Source organism: Mus pahari, chromosome 15, assembly GCF_900095145.1.
Source record: "Mus pahari chromosome 15, PAHARI_EIJ_v1.1, whole genome shotgun sequence".
Taxonomy (NCBI): Eukaryota; Metazoa; Chordata; class Mammalia; order Rodentia; family Muridae; genus Mus; species Mus pahari.
The window spans coordinates 29,637,364-29,648,014 of NC_034604.1; the positions used below are offsets into that span (position 1 = coordinate 29,637,364).

General features: G+C 45.6%; 1 protein-coding gene across 5 annotated transcripts in view; it reads right to left on the reverse strand.

Annotated features, from left to right (window-relative positions):
* The window catches only part of Fam13b (family with sequence similarity 13 member B), a 66,014-nt gene extending 60,511 nt beyond the window's left edge, over positions 1-5,503 (reverse strand). For all 5 annotated transcript variants that reach the window (XM_029546802.1, XM_029546800.1, XM_029546799.1 and 2 more), the window contains exon 1: positions 5,202-5,503. The gene's annotated coding sequence lies outside the window, so the exon portion shown is untranslated. The remainder of the gene's footprint in view (positions 1-5,201) is intronic.
* Positions 5,504-10,651: the final 5,148 nt, after the last annotated feature.

The following is a 10,651-nucleotide window of genomic DNA, read 5'->3' on the forward strand; positions in this document are numbered from 1 at the left end:
GAGGATATGAATGTATCTGTGTGAGGCTGCAGATACCAGAAGACACTGGCTCCCCTGGAGGTGGAGTTTCAAGCAGTTGTGAACCACCGGTGCGGATTCTGGGAACCTAATTTAGGTTCTACAAGAGCTGCAAGTCCTCTTAACCACTGAACCATCTCTCCAACCCATCTTTTTTGTTTCTTTCTTCCTAAAGACAGAGTCCTATGTAGTCAAGACTGGCCTAAAACTCAAGATCCCCCTGCATCAGCCTCCTGATTACTGTGAAAACCATACTTGGATAACTTATTTTTAATTTTTTTTAAAAATAAAACTACAATGCATGTGTTTTCATCAGAAAAAGGTATTAGAGGAATTCTATAACTTGCTCTAAACAAACTAATTTCCAAAGAGGGAAACATTTCTCATTTTACACAGCTGGCAAAAAGTTCCTCTGGGGGTGGGGAAAGATAAAGATAAGACCGAGACTTAGAAGAGAGCTCAACCCACAAGAAAGAAGACCTGCATTTCCTCCCCAGACTCGTATAAAAAGCCAGGAATGCTGGTATGCCCGTGGAATCACAGTGCTGGGGAGGCAGACAGACCCTGGGCTCCACAGCAGATAAACTAGACTAGCATAACCTGCAAGCCCCAGCTCCCAGTGAGAGACTAGCTCAAAAGACAAAGTGGATGGCTCCTGAGAAACAATATTCCAATTTGTCTTGGCCTTCAAATGAAAACTCAGTCACACGGAAACACTAACCAGCATCTACACCCACATGTACACGTAAGTACATACAACCATACACACGAGATAGGCACACGAACAAAAGCAGCACTGACCTAACATGCATAAGGCCATGGGTTTGATCCTAAAGTCCACAAAATGAAAAAAGGTAGGGGCTATACTTTTTTGTTTTGTGAACTTTGAGCAAATCTCAACAACAAAGACTTCATTTTTTGTTTCCACTTCTAAACTAACCAACAGTAGAATCCAAGTATTTGAACTGATGCTATCATTTCCAGTATTTTCCAGTTCACTACCTATCAGAATCCTTCAACAATCTGGTGAGGTAAGGAGGAAAAAAAGAAACTGGTCAACTTCCAGAGCTTGTGACGAAAGCTGCAACTGACTTTGAAGTGGGTGCCCTTTTCTAGTTAACAAATATAGATCCCACTAAAACTGCTGCTCCAATTTTCCTTAAAATGTACGATGCCACAGCATGCTTCCCATTTGTTTAATGTATCATATGAAACAAGTTGTTGCATTAAAGTAGCATGCATTACACTCTATTCCAAATCCTTCACTGTTCCCATTTCTAGTTAAAATCAGCTACTCACAAATGAACCTTCTGTTCTCTCTTGGAGAAGTTCCAATGCACTAAAGTTTAGGGAACACAAATTGTAGGCAATTAATCTATACATCCCATACTTCCTTTTTCTAGACTGTCAACTCCTCCCACGTTCTTGGCATGCTACAAAAATACTTTATTAACAAAGATATATCTGAAAAATACTTATTCATTGATTGACGGGTATTGTTTTCCTGATACTGAGTGTCTCACTCTACACCCCTGCCTAGCCTAGAAACCGACCATAAACGAGACTCACCTGGATCTCCCCGGCTGCCTGGGAGGAAAGGGGATGCCAGGCATGCCTTTCTCACAGGGACGTGACAGAAACAGACTGTTGGTATTGATATATCTAGTCTAAATTTAGGCTGAGACCCTTTTCCAAATATAAAATCAAGCTGGGAGGTGGTAGTGCACGTCTTTTAATCCCAGCACTCAGGAGGCAGAGGCAGGCAGATCATTGAATTTGAGGTTAGCCTGGTCTACAGAGCGAGTTCTAGGACAGCAAGAGCTACAGAGAGATCCATCTCAAAAAAACAAAATAAATAAATATAAAGACATAAAATCAGCTTGATGTTTATCTGTAAAACAGATGCTATATAAAACAGGATGCTATATAAAATTAATTTTCAGTAATTCATTTTCAGAAATGTTAGGTTTTTAAAAAAAAGATTTAACCCATATAGAAAATAAAAAGACCACACCTACAACTCAACAAGGAAACAACTAAGTTAAAAATGGGTATAGATTTGAGATAAATGTTTCTCCAAAAATATCAAATGGTAAGTGTGCTAGTTGTTTGTTCTTTGTCAACTTGACAGAGGCCAGGGTCATCAGGGAAGGCGGAACCCAGACTGGCCTGTGAACAAGTCTGTGGAGCACTTTCTTGATTAATGATTGATGTGGGAGAGTTTCATCCACTAAGGTTAAGTGCCATCTCAAAAGGTGGTCCTGGGTTGTATAAGAAAGCAGCCTGAGCATGCCAGGAGCAACAATAAGCAGCATTCTCCCATGGCCTCTGCTGCAGTTCTGCCTCAAGATTCTGCCCTGACTTCCCTCAGCAAAACAAACCCTTTCCTGCCCAAGCTGCTGGTAATGATGTTTTATCCCAGCAAGAGAAACCTAACTAGGGCAGTAAGCATAGAAAAGCTATCCTGGGGCCAGAGAGGTAGCTCAAGTATACATATAAAATATTATATAAAGTATATATATATAAAGCCCTTACTTGCTGCCCCCAAGCCTGGCAATCTGAGTTCAATCCCCAGAACCAGCAAAAAGGGGAAAGGAGAGCTTCAGAGAGCTCAAGGGATAGAGCACTAGCAGCTCTTCCAGAGGACCCAGGTTCGAGCACCCACACAAGCTGTTTAAACCTGAAACTCCAGCTCTAGGAGTTTTGGCCTCCAGGGACACCAGGCATGCACATGGTGCAGACAAACATCCATAAACAGAAAAAAAGTTTTAAAAAGTGGAAGGAACAAACCAACTCCACAAAGTTGTCCTATGACCTATGACACAAAAACCTGCACCTACACACAGGTGAAAAACTTTCTGAAGTTGCCTGCCTATTACCAGTCTCTAGAGACATAAAAAATAAAAGGCACAGGAGAGGCTAAAACCATGACTCAGTAAGCAAGAGTGCTTGCCTCAGACACACAAAGCCCTCATCAGTCCCCAACACCACACAAGCCGCCATGGCAAGCTTGTAACCTCAACACTGAAGGAAGAGGACTCAAAGTTCAAGGTTAGGAAGAATACCTAGACTCGACTGTGGGTAGGCAGGGAGATTGGAACAGATACACCCTCTGGGCAGAACCTAGGGCTGTTACAGCGGGACGGCGGTGCCCACCTGTAATGTAATCCCAGCACTCAGGCAGCCTCCATACAGTGGGGCCAGCCAGGGATAGAGAGAACACCTCAAAATTAAAATTGTATGTCAACTGTGAGATGGTAAATTTTATGTATGTAATTTGAAGATTGGAGAGAAGACATAAGGAGTAAAAGCACTTGCCACCAAGTCTGATGACCTGAGCTCTACCCCAGAAGCCATGGCATGGACAGAATCCTGAGGGTTATCCTGACCTGCAAGGTTTGCCGTGGAACAAGAACACAAATAGGGCTGGTGAGATGGCTCAGTGGGTAAGAGCACCCGACTGCTCTTCCGAAGGTTCGGAGTTCAAATCCCAGCAACCACATGGTGGCTCACAACCATCCGTAACAAGATCTGACTCCCTCTTCTGGAGTGTCTGAAGACAGCTACAGTGTACTTACATATAATAAATAAATAAATCTTTAAAAACACACACACACACACACAAATAAACAATTAAAAGCATTTTTTTAAAAAAAGGATTTGAGGGCTGGTGAGATGGCTCAGTGGTTAAGAGCACCGACTGCTCTTCCAAAGGTCCTGAGTTCAAATCCCAGCAACCACATGGTGGCTCACAATCATCCATAACGAATCTGATGCCCTCTTACAGAGTGTCTGAAGTCAGCAACAGTGTACACACACATAAAATAAATAAATAAATAAATAGAAAGAAAAAAAAAAAGGATTTGAATCTTAGTGTGATGGTGCATGCTTTTGATCCTAGCACTTGGGAGGGGGGCAGGAGGATCAGGAGTTGGAGATCATTCTTCCTCAGCTGCATAAGACAGACTTCCATGAGACCATGTCTCAAAATAAAACTGTCGTTTTATTGTTGGGGAAATACTGGTAAATCACTCTTTAATTCAGTCACTTTAATTTTATCCAATAGATTATAATGTCACTGAGGTACACTACATACTGCAAGGACTGCAACAATGTTACAGATACCTCACTGGTAAAACTGTGAGACTTTATCCTAATTTTAAAGGATAAAGGATAAAGAGGAGGCACTAAAAGACAAATGACCGGGTCATTCAACAAGTATTTACTAAGAACACAGTGCCTTTGAAAACCCAAGCCAAACTGCACTTCAGGTTACAAAAGCAGGAGTTAAAGGTACAAATTCACACTAACCCAAGAACAGAAAGTTAATACTCCAAATTATCCTTTAATATCTTCTACAAACTTGCATGCCACGGCTATTTAATGTTAACTAGCCAAATATACTGCAATTGTGGTTGCCATTTTCAGTTTGGCTTCCTCCAAGCTGATTAGAAGGCCTACCAGGGAACCGGATGAAATGATGCAACAGCTTTTCTAAGTCAGTTTGGGTTTAATTGATTACAAACAAAGACGAGTTTAGCAGTTCCCACTAGGCGGGTGTGCCAACTGATTCCACTTCCTATAATCTAGCCCCATCTGAAACTCGACGCCCTACATAGGGACCCCTCTGGCCTGGCTCTGGCTGTGTGCCTTCTAAATGAGGTCCCAGTGCACCAACAGCCCAATTTTGGCTATATTCTCCGAGGGACTTAAGGAAGTCAGCAGCCACTCATCTCACGTGACCGTAAAAAAGGGACGCAGCTGAGCCCGGAATAAACCACTTTTTTTTTTTTTTTTTTTGGCCTGCATCTACTCCTCTGCCCAGCTTGAAGGAAGGGGGAGCAGAGGTGGCAGAGAACCGGTGGGCAGGCGAGGCTGAGAGGTGGTGAGGCACACGCCCGTTTGCGCGCACTGCAGCAGCTGGAAACCCAAGGCTGCCACACCCCCCGACAGCCAGGGCCACCGCCTGTGCTTCCTCTTCCCAGCAGACAAGAAGCCCCCTCAACCGAACGCCCACCGGGGCTGTCCCGTGCATCTCCCAGACCCCGAACGGCATCGCCCAGCGGCCCGCCGCGGGTGGGACCCCGGGCTGCCCAGCAGCCGCAGAGTCCCGGGTGGGGGGAAGGGCCGCCGCGGCGAGCCGCTGCGCATGCGCAGCGCCGGGCCCCCGCCCGTTTACCCACCGTTGGAACCGCGAAGCCCCGTTCCCCGGCCTTGGCCGCTTCTCCAGAACCCTTGGCGACGTCGACGAGGCGAGAACCGAGGCCCTAAGTGGCACGGCGGCCGGCGGGTCTCCTCCCGAAGCGGCCTCTAGCGCGAGGCTGAAGCGACTGCAGTGGCGCGGGGCCAGCCCGGTAGCGACCCCCCGGAGACCCCGGGCAGCGGCGGCGGCAGACGCGGAGAAGTGGGCGGGAGCGGCGGAGGCGGTGGCGGCTGAGGCGCAGAGCCTCCCTAACGGCGAGCGGGAGGGGAACAGGGCGGAGGACGGGCGGACGGGCCGGAAGTGACGCGGGAGGCGGGGCGAGCGCGCGGCGCCCCGGGTCAACCCGGATTCGGCGCTGGACTGCGGCGGCTCCGGCCCGCCCACTTGTGGGAGCTGAGGTCCTGTGCCGGGAGCGAGCCGAGGGACGTAGGGACGGGGGAGGACTCGGGAGGGATGAAGGGGAAACTGAGGAGCGTCTGGTCACTGTCAAGCTGTGCCCCGGGCCCCGCAGAAGGTCCAGGGATCTCTTAACCGAGAATTTCATAAACCTTCCGAGAAGCTGCGAAGTGTTAACCATTTTCTCACTGCCGGCGATGTGGGTCAGAGGAGGGATTCCTGGGGCTCTGACTCGCCCCTTTCTCCCTTTCCCACCCCCACCCCGCTCTCCCTAAGTACCTGACCTAGACTTCAGAGAGATTAACGAGCCGTGGCTCCCGGAGGGATCGGAATATGGCCGATAATAGACTACTTGCTCGCAGAGAACTTCTGGTACTAAAACCAGAGCTATAGGTCAGGAAGAGAGGAGTTGTGTGTGAGCCTAGGATTATGACCTTGCCTAGGTGACTACGTAGACCAACCTTGCAGCTCCCTCACGTCCTCAATAATATGATTACATCATCTCTTCTGTTAGTGGCTTTGAGAAAAAAACAAAACAAAACAAAACGCAGTCTCTAAAAAATATAAACCACTACAGGGGTGTGGAGGCATCCCTCTGTAATCTCAGCACTCTGGAAGCTGAGGCAGGAGGATCACTTCCAATTGGAGGCCAACCTAGACAGTATAACAAGTCGGAAACCATCCTAAGCTGCCTCAAAAGACAACAAAAATAATAACCACCACAGTTCCCTGCCTGCCTTTGTCAGAAGTTAGTAACCTGGAAAATGTCAAAACAAAACAAACAACCTCACAGACCTTGACTTAAGATTTATGAAAAGTGATCAGCCAGGTGTTGATACCCCATGTCTGCAATCCCAACATTTGTGGGGTAAGGGCAGGAGGATTAGAAGTTCAAGGCCAACCTAGACTACATAATGAGTTTAAGGTAACCTGGACTACCTTGTCTCAAAAACCCACAAAGATTTATAAAAAATAAAAAGTCATAGAAGGCTAGAGAGATGGCGCAGCAGTTAAGAACATTGACTTCTCTTCCAGAGGACACAGGTTCAATTCCCAGCACCCACACAGCAGCTCACACCTGTCTGTAACTCCAGTTCCAGGGGATCCAACACCCTCACACAAACATACTTGTAGGCAAAACACTAATGTTCATAAAATAAAAATAAATTATTAAAAAGTCACCCTATGCAATGATCTATCAGTAAGTGTTATAGAGACCAAAGTGGCTCCCAGGCATCATCAGAAACTAAAAATACCCGTAACCTAAGGGTCACATGCCCAGGTGATGCTGTCATAACTGAAGGGTGTGGTCCACAAGAAGCCTAGAACCATAGCATCTGAGTAAGAATGTACTGTAGGAGCTGGAGACAGACATGGCTCTAGAGTGTCTCCTCCTCTTCTACAAAAACTGAGTTTGATTCACAGCACTCGAGTTAGGCAGCTCAGTCTGCCTGGAACTCTAGGTCCAAGGGATGCATCATGGTTCTGACATACTAACGTGGGTTCTTAGGCATCTACACTCACATGTACAGACACACAGATAATTAAAAATAAAATCCTTGGGCTGGTGAGATGGCTCAGTGGGTAAGAGCACCCGACTGCTCTTCCAAAGGTCTGGAGATCAAATCCCAGCAACCACATGGTGGCTCATAACCATCCGTAACAAGATCTGACGCCCTCTTCTGGAGTATCTGAAGATAGCTACAATGTACTTACATATAATAAATAAATAAATCTTAAAAAAATAAAATAAAATAAAATCCTTAAAGTATCTGTGAGATATATATATATATATATATATATATATATATATATATATATATATATTCCCATTCTGTCCAGAAGAAAGATAACTGGCTCTGATGATCAGGATCATATACCAATATCAGGGCAAAAACCCTAATTCAAAGCTCTGAGGGATAGGTCAGTGAATAAACACCTCAGCACCTTCATCCCCAGTACCCACTCTCACCCCAAAACTGGTTTGTGGGGCAGACTGTCCATTCTGTAGCCCAGGCTGACCTGGAACTCCTGAAACTGCCTGTCTCAGCATCCCAGGCTGGGATTACAGTCATGAGCAGCATTTGAGGCTCAAGGGGGGGGAAACCCCTTAATCCTCATACAGACATTTAATTAATACTTATTGAACAAATAGCTATGCTCCAGCCTCTTTGAACATATAGCAAGTAAAATCCTCCCCTCTGGGGGTTTATATCCTAGCAAAATTAAATTCTGTATACCCTTGATAAACACAAAGCCCCATGCTCCAATGTCAAACTCAGCAAATAGCCTTTCCATCACTCAAAAGATCTCCCAAAACATGCAATAAAATAGTTCAGGGCACACAAATGACAGCTGGCTAGCTTTACAGTCTCAGCCCATTCTCAGCATAATTGATAAATTAGGTTCCATCCACTAGGTTGAATTTTGAGGTTGTCCTATCCAAATTAGTTCCTCAAAGCCTAATTAAATCTGAGCAAGTGAAATTTAGGTTTCCACATCTGCCAAACTAGGCCGACAAAGATAGTTTAGCAGGTAAGGGTGCTGCTGCCAAGTCTGACAACCTGGTTTTTGGGACCTAGATAGACAGACAAAAGGGACTTCCACAAATTGTTCTCTGACTTCCACACATGTGCTTCTGTGCACGCATGTGCATGCACATTCACACATGTACACGCGCTTGCGCGCGCGCATATACACACACACACACAACACACCACAAATGTAAAAAAAATTCTGCCAAACCAATGACCAAAGCCTGTTTCATAGCAGCTCAATCAAGATGCAGTTTGCATTTAACCTTATATCTTGCTTTAAATGTTTGTTTTGCTTTGGAAATGAGGAAAACAATATTAACTGACTTGAGAGGAACACTACCTGTTGCTCACACATAATGGCTCAGTCCTGTAGTGCCAGCACTCCGAGGTAGAGGAAGGAAGATCAGAAGTTCAAGATCATCCTTAACTATATTACAATTTGAGGCAAGCCCGGACAACAGGAGACCCAGAACCACAAAAGGAAAACAAGTCTGTGACTCTCCTTCCCTGAAATTGACGGATCTCACCCCATCTCAGAGTCTAAGCAGGCTCAACCTGGTTAGTACTTGGATGGAGACTGCTTTGGAATTCAGGGCACTGTAGGCTTTTCTGGGAGGTGATGGCAAAAGCCTTCCATCCCAGCACTTGGAAGGCAAAGGCAGGCAGATCTCTGGAGGCCAGCCTGGTCTACAGAGTTCTAGGACAGTCAAGGCTACACTGGTGTGATGGCACAGGGCCTTTAATTCCAACACTGGGCAGGTGCATCTCTGAGTTCCAAGCCAGCCAGGGCTAGAGAAAGAGACCCTATCTCAAAAAAATTTAATTTTAAAAGAAAGGTGGGGGCTGGTGAGATGGCTCAGCTGGTAAGAGCACTGACTGCTCTGAGTTCAAATCCCAGCAACCACATGGTGGCTCACAAACCATCTGTAAGGAAATTTGACTCCCTCTTCTGGAGTGTCTGAAGACAGCTACAGTGTACTTACATATAATAAATAAATCTTTAAAAAAAAAAAAAGTGGTAAGGTTAGGTCGGCAAGGAAGGAGTGAGGGTCTGGACAGAGTGAAGGCAAAGGATAAATATGATCAAAGTACATTGTGTGGAATTCCCAAGGAACTGGTTGTTTTTTTTTAAAGAATCATTGGTAAAGGGAATATATTTTCAGTTTTTACAACATTTTCTTCAAATAATGAATTTTCAGAACACACCCATATTAATTTCTGTCAGAAATTTCCAAATTCTTGAAGGATTTTTTAAAACACTGGAAATTTTCACAAAAGTATGAAAGTCTGTTACAACTGAAAATCCCACCACTTCAGGGCTAGAGAGATGACCCAGCAGGTAAAGGCATCCGCCTCCAAGCCTGACGACCTGAGTCTGAGACACGGAGCTACACAGGAGAGAGAAAACCACCACAGGCCGTCCTCTGATCTCTGCCCATGCTGTGTCGCAGACACATATTAAGCAAGTAAATAAATTAATAAATGTTAAAATGTTTTTAAGAGAAAAAAATTCCACCAAGCTAAACATTTTGAATAAAGTGTTTACCTGCAAGCCCATGGTTGGAAAACAGGGCAGCTTGGTGCTTCAAAAGCTTAATCACAAGCAGTGGAAGTCATGAGAAGAGCCTGAGGGGGCACAGAGGCTGCCTGGTCCCCACCTACACGGCCCTGGTGGCCACAACTGGCTATAGTAGGTACTTTGTATGAAGCCCAAGATGCCAGCTCCACGCTTGCCCCTAGGTAGGGACCTAGTATTAAAGTCCAGATTTTCAAAAAACTAGTGACTTGATTCACTGAACATCTTCCCCCTGGGATGTTCAAGGACGTGTCTTAGAAAACAAATTCTGGATCTTAATAATTAGAGTATTCAGTATGCAGAGCCCATGGGATATAATTTCTAAAATAAAAACAGAATCTGGTCAGAAGCAGTGGCACAGACCTAAGGTCCCATTGGGAAGCAAAGACTTGAGGCTGCTGTGAGCTCAGGCCAGCCAGAACTACCCAGAGAACCTTTCTCACAAACCAAACAAACAAAGACCAGCAGCTGGGATGGCCCTGCAGGTAAAAGCACAAGCTGCAAGCCTGCACACCTGGGCTCACTCCCAGAACCCCCAAAAAGCTGGATCCATCTGTAATCCCAACACTCCTTTATCAAGGTGAGGGATGGAGACAGAGTTGCCTGGAAGATTGGGGGTCAGCTAACCCAGTGTAGCAGAGCAGCAGAAATGAGAGCCCCTGCCTCAGCAAGGTGGGAGGAAAGAGCTGACCCCGCCCCCAGCATTGCTCTCTGACCTAATCACGTGCACACACAGGGAGTTTGCTTTCGATTTAAGAAAACCTTCTGCCCTCCCTTTGAATTTGTACAGTGGGAATCATCATGACCTAATTGAGAAGCCAAGAAAGTTCCACGAGTCTTACAATTCCCCTTAGGAATAGAAAGTCCTGTGATGGCCAAATCACAAGAAAGTGAACCTTTTCCCTCTTCTCCAGGGGGACA